At 42.4% G+C, this 12,753-nt stretch overlaps 1 pseudogene across 1 annotated transcript; it reads left to right on the forward strand.

Annotated features, from left to right (window-relative positions):
• The first annotated feature begins 10,069 nt into the window (after window positions 1-10,069).
• LOC310857464 (exosome complex component RRP4-like) lies at window positions 10,070-10,939 on the forward strand (annotated as a pseudogene). Its single transcript has one exon. The product of its transcript is annotated as an exosome complex component RRP4-like (transcript).
• Window positions 10,940-12,753: the final 1,814 nt, after the last annotated feature.

A 12,753-nucleotide genomic window follows, 5' to 3' on the forward strand; every position in this document is an offset into this window, starting at 1 on the left:
AACTTGTGACATGCTTTTAATTTTGTTTGAGTATATACAGTATATTTGTACATTGCAGGATTACACATACACACACACACACTGTGACACACACACACACACACACACACACACACACACACACGCACACACTGGTGTGTGTGCATCTGAAAAGTGTTCCTGGGGAGGTGTGAATGCGTCCGACTGCTGCAACAGAGCGTAGGCCTGCAGTGTGTGTGTGCATGTGTGTGTGTGATTCTGCTGACAGCTTGTGATCTTGTAATAAGGTGGCTTTCCCCTGTTTGGCAGAAGGAGCCGTAGGAGAGGAGAGAGAGAGGATAGCAGGGGATAAAAGGAGAAGAGAGGAGAGGATAGCAGGGGAGGGGAGGAGAACGGAGAGAGATAAAAGGGGAAGAGAGGAGAGCATGGCAGGTAGGAGAGGAGAGCATGGTAGGTAGGAGAGGAGAGTACAGGGGATAAGAGAGGAGGGGAGGAGAGGATATGAAAGAGGAAGAGTGGAGAGGAGAGGAGGGGAGAGGAGGAGACGGGACGGGAGAGTAGGGGAGGGGAGGGGATAAAGGGGAATAGAGGAGATGCCAGAAGTCGTGAGTAAAGAAGAGGACAGGGGAGGGGAGGGGAGGGGAGGGGAGGGGAGGGGAGGGGAGGGGAGGGGAGGGGAGGGGAGGGGAGGATGGAGAGCACCTCATCTACCTTTTTAACCTGCACAATTCCCCACTGTGATAATGCACCACTGCACATTGGTGTACTCAGCCAGACGCTCATGCTCGGTTGCATATGGTTTAATTAGAGCAGCCAGTGAATCAGTCTGCAACAAGACGGAACCTGTATTAGATTAAATAAAACCAGGGGACTATATGCCTGAAATGGATTACACGTCTGTAGGCTACTAGCCGTGTGTGTGTGTGTGTGTGTGTGTGTGTGTGTGTGTGTGTGTGTGTGTGTGTGTGTGTGTGTGTGTGTGTGTGTGTGTGTGTGTGTGTGTGTGTGTGTGTGTGTGCACGTTGATGAGGCAGGTGGAGACGGTGTGAGATTCTGGGACATTTTATGCAAGATTACCCATCTCATGATGACATTATACTGTATGCATGATTTAACCTTGAAATATCTGGAAATGTGCAGTAAACTTTATGGTTATCTAATTAACCTGGCTCTAGGTCGGTAGTCGTTCCCAAATGAATATCCAGTTCCATACAAACATTTAACAGCGAGCTAGCTGGGGAAACTTCCACTCCCCGGCCCTTTTGCATGATGAAAAGAAAAAGAACAGCGATTAAAGCGCGTCAGAATCTGTAACGGTGGGACAGATGCCTTTGTTCCTCAAGTCTGCCTGCCTGTCACTGTTTTTTAATTAGCCGACTCCCTTCAGTGAGTGTGAGCACAAAGCCCTTATCAATTACACAGCAGAAACATATGAGGGGTCACACATGCTAACAAGGGCCTTTAATCAGTGGCTGCCACACAGGCACAAAGCAGGGTTTAGCACTAGCTTAGTTGCGTTGCTGAATCACATTGTCACACACTTAATAGTTTGCAAAGAAAGTGCCTTTGCTGTGTAGTACATCCCACAATGTAGCCAATGAGTTCATTGCGACCGCAATGAGTTTGTATTTGTATTGTGTGTGTGTGTGTGTGTGTGTGTGTGTGTGTGTGTGTGTGTGTGTGTGTGTGTGTGTGTGTGTGTGTGTGTGTGTGTGCACGTGCACGCCGTGTTGCGCATCTATAATTTTAAGTATTTTATCACTTTATTCAGTTCTCCTGAGTAGCAGTAAAACTTATTTTTGACTTGGGCAGAAAAGTTAAGCTAAGAAAAAGGGCTACGTTGTTGCAATGTTTGACATGATGTTTCATGAATTGGGGAAAGTCTACAGTAAGACAGTATACTCTACCATATTCTTATGTTGCTCGCCACATTGCAACATCACAACAAACAAATTATATGACTATATAAGTGTCCTCCCGGTGGGGGCTCCTCACTGGCAGATGAGTCGGTGAGGAGCAACAGCAGTGGCAACACACAAATGTGGAGCAATTAATTGGAGTATAGAGTAAAGGGTAAAAGGCTGAAAGAAATATGCTAATATATAGTACTTTATTAATATTGTATTGTGTGGATAACTAACTGCAACTGTTATTAATTCAGGCCATACAAATACCTATACAGTAATTAATTTTGACAACAAAAACATTGCCATGGCATATTATTTCATGAAATATGCCAAATAATGTATTACATAATAGCCCATGAGAAAACACAACTTGGTAGATCTCTTTTCTAATAAGGAGCATCATGATTTTGGATATGCTATAGGTTTAAAAAAATTAAATAAGCTAATGATTCACACCGTATTGGAAATAGCATGGTTTTTAACTCTCACATGACATGCGGTTTGGTAAAATCTCATATCAAAGACGTAGGCTAGACAACGCTGTTGAATAACCTAACCCACTGGTTGAATGTGGGGCCCAGGGATCCCCAGGGGTCCTTGAGGGCCGGGGTACCAAATTGGGCTGCTTCAAATGATCCGTGAAGAAGTGGGGCTTGGCAAACAGCGCAGCATGAGAGTGTGGCGAGCCTGAACAAACTACCAAACATATTATTACCACATGCCCCCTATACTTACAGACCCTCAGAAGCCGGCCTCTTCGACGTACATGTAGGGCATTTTAATACCATGTATTGCTGTATAATGTTTTGGGGGCGTTTGGGGGCCTGTGAAATGATTTTCCAGAACTTTTCCAAAAAAATATAAATAGTAAAGTGACACTAGAAGCTCACAACACTACACATCACAAAGTGTTATGAGCTAGTAAACCTTCTATTTTCACTGTGTGTACAGTGAAAATAGCCGATCTACAAGCTCACAAAGCATTGTGAGCTTGTAAATCTGCTATTTTAAAAAGATTTGATCTATGAACGGCAAAAAAGCCTGATGTCCCTAGCGACCTACATTAGCCGTAATTGTTTCGCTTTGTATATATGTATATTTTGAGATGTAATTGCTAGTCACATTGTTGATTGCTAACAGAGACTTTATTACACAGTCCCAATCTGTGATTACCCACCGGGTGTGATGTGAGGTGATTAGCGGTGATTTTGTGCACCTGCACCATGTCACCACCACTCCTTTAAAAGGAACCTACATTCAGTCACACTCCACACTGATGAAGGCTGGATAGCCGAAACGTTTGTCCCTGTTCAAATATGAAATAAACAATTTGAACTTGTCTTGGTGTGTGCGACCCACTACCGTTATTTTGAACGGGTAGCGCACCTACAGTCAGAGTGCGGTGGTCACATAAGTAAAACTTTAAACTGGACATTCTGCATAATGAGTACTTTTGCTAGTTTAAGTACATTTTGAAGCCAATTCTTTTGTACTTTTACGCAAGTATATTTTAGAATTTATATCACAGTATTGATACTTTTACTTAAAGGTATATTCAGTGATTTCACTCAAAAAACCTTAGGTTTCGTTTTTGGCTGTGGGACCCAGCCTTTCGTCCAATCAGGATAGAGAGTCAAAAACGAAACCTAAGGTTTTTTGACCCCCAGGGGTTAACTGGGGACAGGGAGGAACTCCTTATATGGTCAGCACACTCTATAGTAGGGAGGATTATCACAACAAAACAAAAAAATAAGTGATATTTGAATTAAGTGAAATCACTGAATATACCTTTAAGTAAAACATTTGAGTACTTTTTCCACAACTGTTGAGTATAGGGAACTCAAGAACGCTACATAGTTGAGTTGCTGACTTGCTGTCCACCACTGGCAAAACGCATTGCACTGTGACCCCCGAGGTGCACACCATGCTGCAGCCAATTCCACGCGCGGCCGGGGGTCCCATTAAACCCAGTCCTAATCAAAGATCCTCTCTGTGTAACAGACTCACTTCATCTCTGTCTGGCACCCTGCGGACCCCCCAGCTCCCCCCTCAGAGATGCAGCTGACGGATGTCATCACCGCTAGTTTGTTAATCACTGCCTCTGCTCCTTCGAGATGAAAACACGATGGCGCAATGGTGAGGAGTCCACTGCAAAGGAGGAGGGCAGAGCGCAGCAAGTAAGCTTGTTGATTTGTTGATGGAAAAAAATACACCTGGCCTAAATCACCTAAAATTATTATTCGATATACCACAATTTAGAAATACTCTGTTAAAGGTCTGTATTCCAAAACGTTGGTGCCCGCGTGCACCCCCTGGGAACCACACGCTGCCTATGGAGTGCGTGACATTAATTATAGTGTAATGGTGGTGCTGGTGTTATAATTACATATATTATCAACACATCATTCTCTGAACTTTCACCGAACACATTTCTCAGTTAATTCTCTCTTTTCAAACCCTGTGAGAAGGCCATCTTCTATATCACTGGTAAACAGACGGTATGGTAACATTTTACTGTACCAAATTGGAGAAAACTCAGTTCACAATCACTACACAAGTAAATTGAAAAATGACAGTACTTGAGTAAATGTACTTAATGTATTCTCCGCCACTGTGAGCAAGTACGGTGGTATATGTGTACGGTTGTGTGTGTGTCTGAGTTTTATTTTGTGTAGTGCAGGAGACTTGTGATTTAATTGTGCCAGTAATTGCAGGCTGTTTCCGTGCGAGTGCCTCACTCGGATGTCTCAAGTCACCCGAGGATACCTTCCGCTCGCTTCCCTCCATTCATATCCATGACTATATCACCGTGCTCTCTATTAGTCAATGTGCCTGAGGTGCTTCTGCGTGTCTTTGGATCTGCGTGTGCATGTGCGTGTGTCCCAGATGCATGCATGCAAGTGTGTGTGTGTGTGTGTGTGTGTGTGTGTGTGTGTGTGTGTGTGTGTGTGTGTGTGTGTGTGTGTGTGCTTGCGCGTATACATTTGCGGGCGCATGTACTTAACTATAGCATGCAGTATGTGTGTTTGTGTGTTTCTATGCCGTGTGTTTGTGTGCCAGATTGATGTGTCTGTCTGCCCCGTGTTGTTCTGGCTCCTTTGTTTTGTGCTGCTGTTTGGACAGGCATAGGCTGGCTGGAGATGGGAACAAATGGGACTGTTTGGGGACATCCGTTATGCCGCTGACACATAGCCATTATAAAGGAACGTGTAGTATTATGCGTGCGTGCGTGTGTGTGTGTGTGTGTGTGTGTGTGTGTGTGTGTGTGTGTGTGTGTGTGTGTGTGTGTGTGTGTGTGTGTGTGTGTGTGTGTGTGTGTGTGTGTGTGTGTGTGTGTGTGTGTGTGTGTGTGTGTGTGTGTGTGTGTGTGTGTGTGTGTGAGAAAAGAATGTAATGTGGGTGGTGCATGTTTGGTTGTATGTGCCTGACAGTATAATGCCTGATTCGTCCATAAATCTCAGTGGATTTGTGACATTTGTCGCATTTTGAAGTTACTGTATCCAGTGTATTGTATAGTGATTTGTTTGTGCAAATATGCATAGGAGACTGTACTACCTCCATTTGGATTAAAACAAACAAACCCATGCACACCACTCAGATTGCAGATACTATATATTTATTACATTTCATCTGTTTTTTTGTGTTTTTTGTTTTGTTTTTGTGGTTCTTGTATCTGTTGTGTGGGAGCTTCTCTTCTTTTCTATTCTCTCTTATTTCTCATCGACCAGTTGCTTTTGACACACACAGGAAACACCTGTTACAATCACCAACAAATTGTATAAGCATCTTTCTACCGCTTTTTATTTTATTTCACCTTTAGATGAAAGTGCAGGTATAATTAAGCAATATTACACGAGAGGGTGTGGGTTAATGTGATTATTGCCACGACAGGGTTGCAGTCAGGAACGAGACGAAGTTGAGTTCCGCAATCATCACTGAAGTGGCAATAATCACGTTAAACCATACCCTCGGGTGTAATATTGCAATTCTACAACAGTTACCCTTAAAACTAAGAAAATCGCTGAAAGAATATATTTTTTTAATGACAGATGTAGTCACTACGACCACAAATGTCCCAAGAAACTAGCTAGCCTAGCCACCGAGTTTGCTAGCGCTCTGGGAGAACAGAGCAGCTGAATTCTTTGTTTTGATTAGGTGGTGAATGGTGCTGGTTTAACCCACGGCTAGAAGGCTGTTTCAACCAATCAGATTGCTTCCTCGAAACTACCTGTGGTAGAATATAACATACCACACGATATCCAGCAGTGTTCAACACTCTCTGAGAAGGAGCCCAAGACGTAACTCGAGCACACCCTTATTGTCATACTTATGTATTAGATACAGGGACTAATGCTTCGACACCATCGGTGTCAAACAGATTCACAATGACATTAACAAAGGGGTATTTGTCAGTAATCACCTCTTGAAAAGGACAATTCAATAGAAGTCAATGTCTGCTTTAATCTCATTGGTAGTGTTAAAATCAAGAGGGGCAGCAACAGTCCAAGTCAGTAAGTTGTGATCTAATTGCTTTAGCATATTGTTCAAAATCCATGACTAAAATCGACCTTCCCTCATCGACAACCTACGGAGCCCCTTAGGGGACATCACTAGGTAGATTATTTAAGAGCTGGTGGTTTATGTTTTCTGGTATGGAAAAACATTTTAGATGTTGGCAGAAAAAAAACAAGGCTATAACATTTTTCTTTTAGGAGATGAAAATGTTTTGAAAGGGGATTTTTTTTGGAGGGGGTGACAAATAAATCAAGGCTGTGACTTAGGAGATGAAAATGTTTTTAAAGTGGAAAGATAATTTTTTTGGAGGGGATGACAAAACATTTTTAGGAGATGAAAATGTTTTTAAAGGGGAAAGATATTTTGTTTTGAGGGGATGACATTTTTTTTTCTTTTTTATATATATATATATTTTTTTTCTTGGAAAAAAAAAAAACTTTGAGCAGAAAAAAAAAATCATCTAAAAAAAAATATTCATCTCCTAAAAAAAACCCACCTCTTTTTCAAAGTCGTGCACTTTGAAACTCGTGCACGACTTTGAACCAAACAAAAGCACATGGCTACTTGTCATGCGTAACCAAACAAGCACATGGCTATTTAGGGACCAGGGACTGGGTGCTGGGACCAGATTACACAAATGACCATATTTCTTACGTCATCATTGAGAGCTAGTCATACATATACACACCACGTACTCTGGTCCCAGCAGATCAGGCACAATTTGCTATTTTATTTAACTGATTATGTATATAGTATACGTATGACTAGCTCTAAATGATGACGTAAGACATACGTATATACATATACATATACTATATAGAGTATGTAGTTGTAAGTTGATTAGAGGTATACTGTGGTTACTTTGCGCCAAAAACCGTGACAGCCAACCCGCCATTTGATGCGTATGCAAATAAAACAGCAGATTTGTGCCTGGTTTGCTGGGACCAGATTACACAAATGACCATATTTCTTACGTCATCATTGAGAGCTAGTCATACATATACACACGACGTACTCTGGTCCCAGCATATCAGGCACAATTTGCTATTTCATTTTACTGATTATGTATATAGTATACGTATGACTAGCTCTAAATGATGACGTAAGACATATGGTCATTTATGTAATCTGGTCCCAGCAAACCAGGCACGGATTTGCTGTTTTTTTTGCATATGCATCAAATGGCGGGTTGGCTGTCACGGTGAACGAAGACCGGGCGAAATTATTACTTGCGCGCTCTGCTTGCGCAAGTAATAAGGATGTGCAGTATCAGTAATACGATAAAGCCAGTCACCCTAACAGTTACTACCAGTAAAACACCTGAGGGTGAGAAGCGTGCACTGGCCATATATGGAGCATGTCTTGAGTGTACAGGGTGTGATCAACATGTCATGAAATGCCCCATGTACAGTATGGGGATTTTACTATCATCCCTGATGATGTCGTAGGGATGTCACGAGACCAGGAGACCTAGGCACAGTTCCCAGGATTGTGAGTGACAGATTGAGTGACAATTGTGACGTGATGTGAATAAAATGCACTCTATCGAGCTGCCAACTTTCACTTAGAACACAAGTTGGCCTACTTGTGCACGAGCAGAGCGCGCAACTTATCTCTGACTTTGTGTTGTGTTGCACCTTAAGTATTAGACAAGACCCTCACACTGCCATGTGCCCAGATAAATGTTGAGATCCTGATCTACTCATCAACTGTCCATTGGAAGTCTCCTTTGCTCTCACTAACTTGATCATGTTAGTTTACCTGTACACCCACCCTGGCCCTGACGTTCTTGTTATCTCTGAAACCTAGTCAAAGAAGATGTTGAGGGGAATATGATACGTCATTCATGTAAAGTCTCATGGCCTCAGTTCTAAATGAAAATTCTGTGACTAAATCCTTTGAGTTCATTGCTTTGGAAGTGGACCTTGGTTTATAGTAATTCTATTACTGTTATGGGTGTTTATAGACTCCTGTCAGCTCCAGTCTTTACCTTTGACAAATTGGCAGAGCTGCTTTCTCCTCCTACTGACTGAGGTGAATTTCGACTGGCAGTATGCGTGCTGCTAACAATTTCAAAGACTTCTGTAATGTTTGAATTTGACACAAATAATCACAGAACCTACATGGACATACTATAATATGATATAGTAAAATTATTACTAAATGTATCACTGTGATATCACTGTATCACTGTACAGTAAATGATATAGAGAATAATCAGCTACTATCACAATTCCAGATTAAAGGGACATTTCACCGCTGGAAGAAACAGTCACTGAATGTTAATAGTATTTGGATATTTAGATAACAGTAGCACAATTTGAAATGTGCACCCTATGGCCAGAAAAATAATGTAGTCTGTGTGTTTGACTAGGGTTTGACTGGATTTCTGGATTACTACAATGCCCATAATGCTTTGGTGCACAACATGTAATCCAGGAAGTTAGTGAGACCAGTGTCTGTGACATAGACACTAGACACTTTGAAATACTAAACTATCTAAAAATGCATATTACCCACATACAAACCCCAGGAAAGTGTTTCTTGTCTCCCAAGCATCATTAAAATTTGACCTGGTTGCAAAAGGTGCGAAGTGGCACTAAATATGTTGTATAAGTATTCATGTTTATAATTCAATAGTGGACAAACATGGCTATTCTATTTAATTAGACCGGTGCCCCTATTTGGAGACAGCAGACCACACAACAATGTAAATTGGGAATGTGCAAGTTGAGAATACATGACCCATTCGGTTACGTAAGTAGTACCGAGTACTCACTGTACCTGCAGTCACTGGCCTACTTGAGAACGATGCCAGTAAGGATGAATTGAATACATAGGACCACAATGGAAACAAGTCCGCAGGACTTTTTTTTTGCGTTATCCTCCTAGCCTTAAAGGATCTTCAATAGGTCCTCACTAATAATCATGATAAAAGGGCACCATTTTTTCTACTCGGTCTGTGTCTCATAGTCATAGGTGGGCTGTGGGCAGTTCAGAGACCTGTCCACCAGTGACATCATCGATGGGGAATCCAAGCTAATAGAAACTGCAGGCTTTCTAGTCCTGAAAAGTTGCAATGCTAAAATGGAAGCCATCATTCTCACGATATAAAAAATATTTTGTAAAAATATCTTGTTTAAACAAAGATCTGCTTAACAATGATGTCACTGGTGGACGGGTTTCTGAACTGCCCCCAGCCCTCCTGAGACACAGACAGAGTAGAAAAAAATAGTGCCATTTTATCATGTTCATCAGTGAGGAGCTATTATATGAAGATAGGTTGAAAAGTGGTGAAGTCATCCTTTAATGTCTGACTGTTTACATTTCTGACTAATAAAGTATTCAGTCAATCAAAGAAGGAATGATGCAAGTTGGGAATGCACACCCCAGCCTGTATCCATTACTCATATTGTACCAGTTCTCCAAGTGTCCAGTGCTGTACCCACTACCATACGACCGATCGACTAAATATGGAGATACGTGTCATCCCTGTTGATGACATACTGTATATGTTTAATTTAAATTTTATTTAGCACAGTAGAAAACAATAAAAAAATACAATAGTGCTAGAAATAGGCATATTTTCATTAGCATACACAAATGGAGTTCCATTGTACCCCTATATCCTCAATGCTTTCATAACTGCTTTCATAACTGCAACAACCATGGCTGCTGACATGAAATTACCAGTTATTCGTAAACAGGTTTTACTGTCAAAATCCTCTCCAGATGGAAAGGATCTGGTTGTCCCTGGTGATGTGATCACTTCCGACTCTGGCTTTATGAGAGGTCATGGCACTTACATGGATGAGGAGAACCTGACAGCGTCTGTTGCTGGACAGGTGCAAAGAGTAGACAAACTGATCTATGTCAGACCTCTCAAGACGAGATACTGTGGAGAAGTTGGAGATGTGGTGGTTGGCCGAATCACTGAGGTGCAGCAAAGACGTTGGAAGGTTGAGATCAACTCCCGACTGGACTCGGTTCTCCTGCTACATTCAGTTAATCCGCCTGGAGGAGAACTGAGGATAAGATCAGCAGAAGACGAACTGACCATGAGTGAGTTCCTCCAGGAAGGAGATCTCATAAGTGCAGAGGTACAGTCCGTCTTTTCAGATGGAGCCCTATCGCTTCACACCCGCACTTAAAAGTATGGGAAGCTGGGTCAGGGAGTGTTGGTGCAGATCTCTCCTTCCCTGATCAAGAGGCAAAAACACCATTTCCACATCCTTCCCTGTGGAGCATCCATCATTCTGGGAAACAATGGCTTTGTGTGGCTGTACCCAACCCCTTCACACCAGGACGAGGTGGCTGGGGACACCGAGCCTGTGTCTTTGTCGGATCGAGAAGTGATGTCACGGTTGAGGAACTGCTTACTAGCCTTGTCTGCACACAAAGTCCAACTGCACGACACCAGTATTTTCTTCTGCTATGAGTCTTCTCTTCATCACCAGGTCAAAGACATTTTAAAAGCAGAGGTGATGGAGGAGATTGTGACAATGACACAAGAGAAGCTGATGGAACAGGAGGGATAGATAGGACCAGTGAAATGAAACCCCATCCTATACCTGTCTCGTCACAAGACAAAATACGCCAACAACTGTCATTGGATTTTAACATATCTGTCTTGATGCAGTAAGTACAGCTTGACCATGCAGGGAAAGGTGACATGTCTCCCGAGTTTACTTTATGCAATCACACTGATTATCATGGTTTGATTTTGCAGTATCGAAATGGTGTGGCATTTAAAAGCCATCAAAGCATCGGTTCCTTAGGGTTATCTGTGAATATGTTCGACAGTGTTGTTGATAATGGGTAATTTTGTATGGAGAACTGTTGAAAATAAATAAAGAAAAGAAAAGCGGTCACCATAAAAATAAATAAATAAATATATAAAATAGTCTCTCGTTCAGGGAGGCGGAAAGATGCTTCATGAGTCAACCGCTGTGCTCATATGTTTATTTTTGGAACATAGTTCTTATTTGACACGATAAACAAGTCTATGGGAATTCAGAATGGGAAAAAAAAACATGACCCAGGTAGGACTTTGGTGCTAGTTTATAACGGCTCTCCTCTCCTCTCCTCTCCTCTCCTCTCCTCTCCTCTCCTCTCCTCTCCTCTCCTCTCCTCTCCTCTCCTCTCCTCTCCTCTCCTCTCCTCTCCTCTCCTCTCCTCTCCTCTCCTCTCCTCTCCTCTCCTCTCCCCTCCCCTCTCCTCTCCTCTCCTCTCCTCTCCTCTCCTCTCCTCTCCTCTCCTCCATGACAGTGCAGGCAGCTTGTCTAACTTGGCCAGGCTCCTTCCTGTAAAGAATGGAGCCCTGCATGCAGTAATGTCACACAAGGTCCTGTAATAGGCACCTGGTCTATCGGGTTACATAGATATAGAGTGGGGCCATATTGATATTGCCATGAACCTGTACATATCAATATTACCATTTATCCGCCCGGCCATGCCATTCAATATCAGCTTGCATGGCCTGACCTTATTCGGAGACTCTCTGGGGCATATTTCATATACGGAAGGCTGGAATAGCGTGTGAGCTTTTTCAATAACAGTTTGATCTCGGCGCACGGATAACCCCTCTGGAGTTGGCTAGAGTTGAATTGGTTATTGAAGTGTCTAGGACTTTATTGAATTGTGTTGGATAAAACAGACACAATATTATGAGAAACAAACAGAGGTTATATTTCCATTTTTTTTGTAGGCTGGTCTTTGCTGGGCACACTAAAGAGATTTTCTTGTTCCGTCCCCTTTCTCTCTGGCCGTCAGCTGTTCCCTTTGTGTCTGTCTTTGTTCCTTTCTCTCTTGCTCGGTTTCTACTTCCCTCTGACAGGTATCTATTGTGGCTTGTTTCCCTATCCCTTCCTTTCCATTACTCGGCTCCGTACTTAACTGAGAGAAAATGTACTGTACTGTTTGATTCAGCCTTGTTAGCATTCAGTGAAGGAAAATGCAGTAAGTAAGAGAGTGTGTGTGTGTGTGTGTGTGTGTGTGTGTGTGTGTGTGTGTGTGTGTGTGTGTGTGTGTGTGTGTGTGTGTGTGTGTGTGTGTGTGTGTGTGTGTGTGTGTGCGTGCGTGCCAGCTTTGTATTTGAGTTTATGCGTTTGTTTGTGAATCCATGCGGATGGTGTTTTATGACGCTTCATAAAAATAAATGGCCTCAGTCTGGCTTCAATTATAACTGTGAATATGCAGAGGCACATTGTTCAATAGTTTGCTTTTGCTATTCAAATAAGTGGATGGGGTAGTGTATTTAGTGTATTTAGTGTTTAACTGTTGTCCTAAATAGCGGGGTTTATTCTAATGCTCTGTCAGTTGCACGGCTGAGGCATAATTCCCTTTTCTATTC

This window comes from Protomyctophum parallelum (assembly GCF_964188405.1).
Source record: "Protomyctophum parallelum genome assembly, chromosome: 1".
NCBI lineage: Eukaryota > Metazoa > Chordata > Actinopteri > Myctophiformes > Myctophidae > Protomyctophum > Protomyctophum parallelum.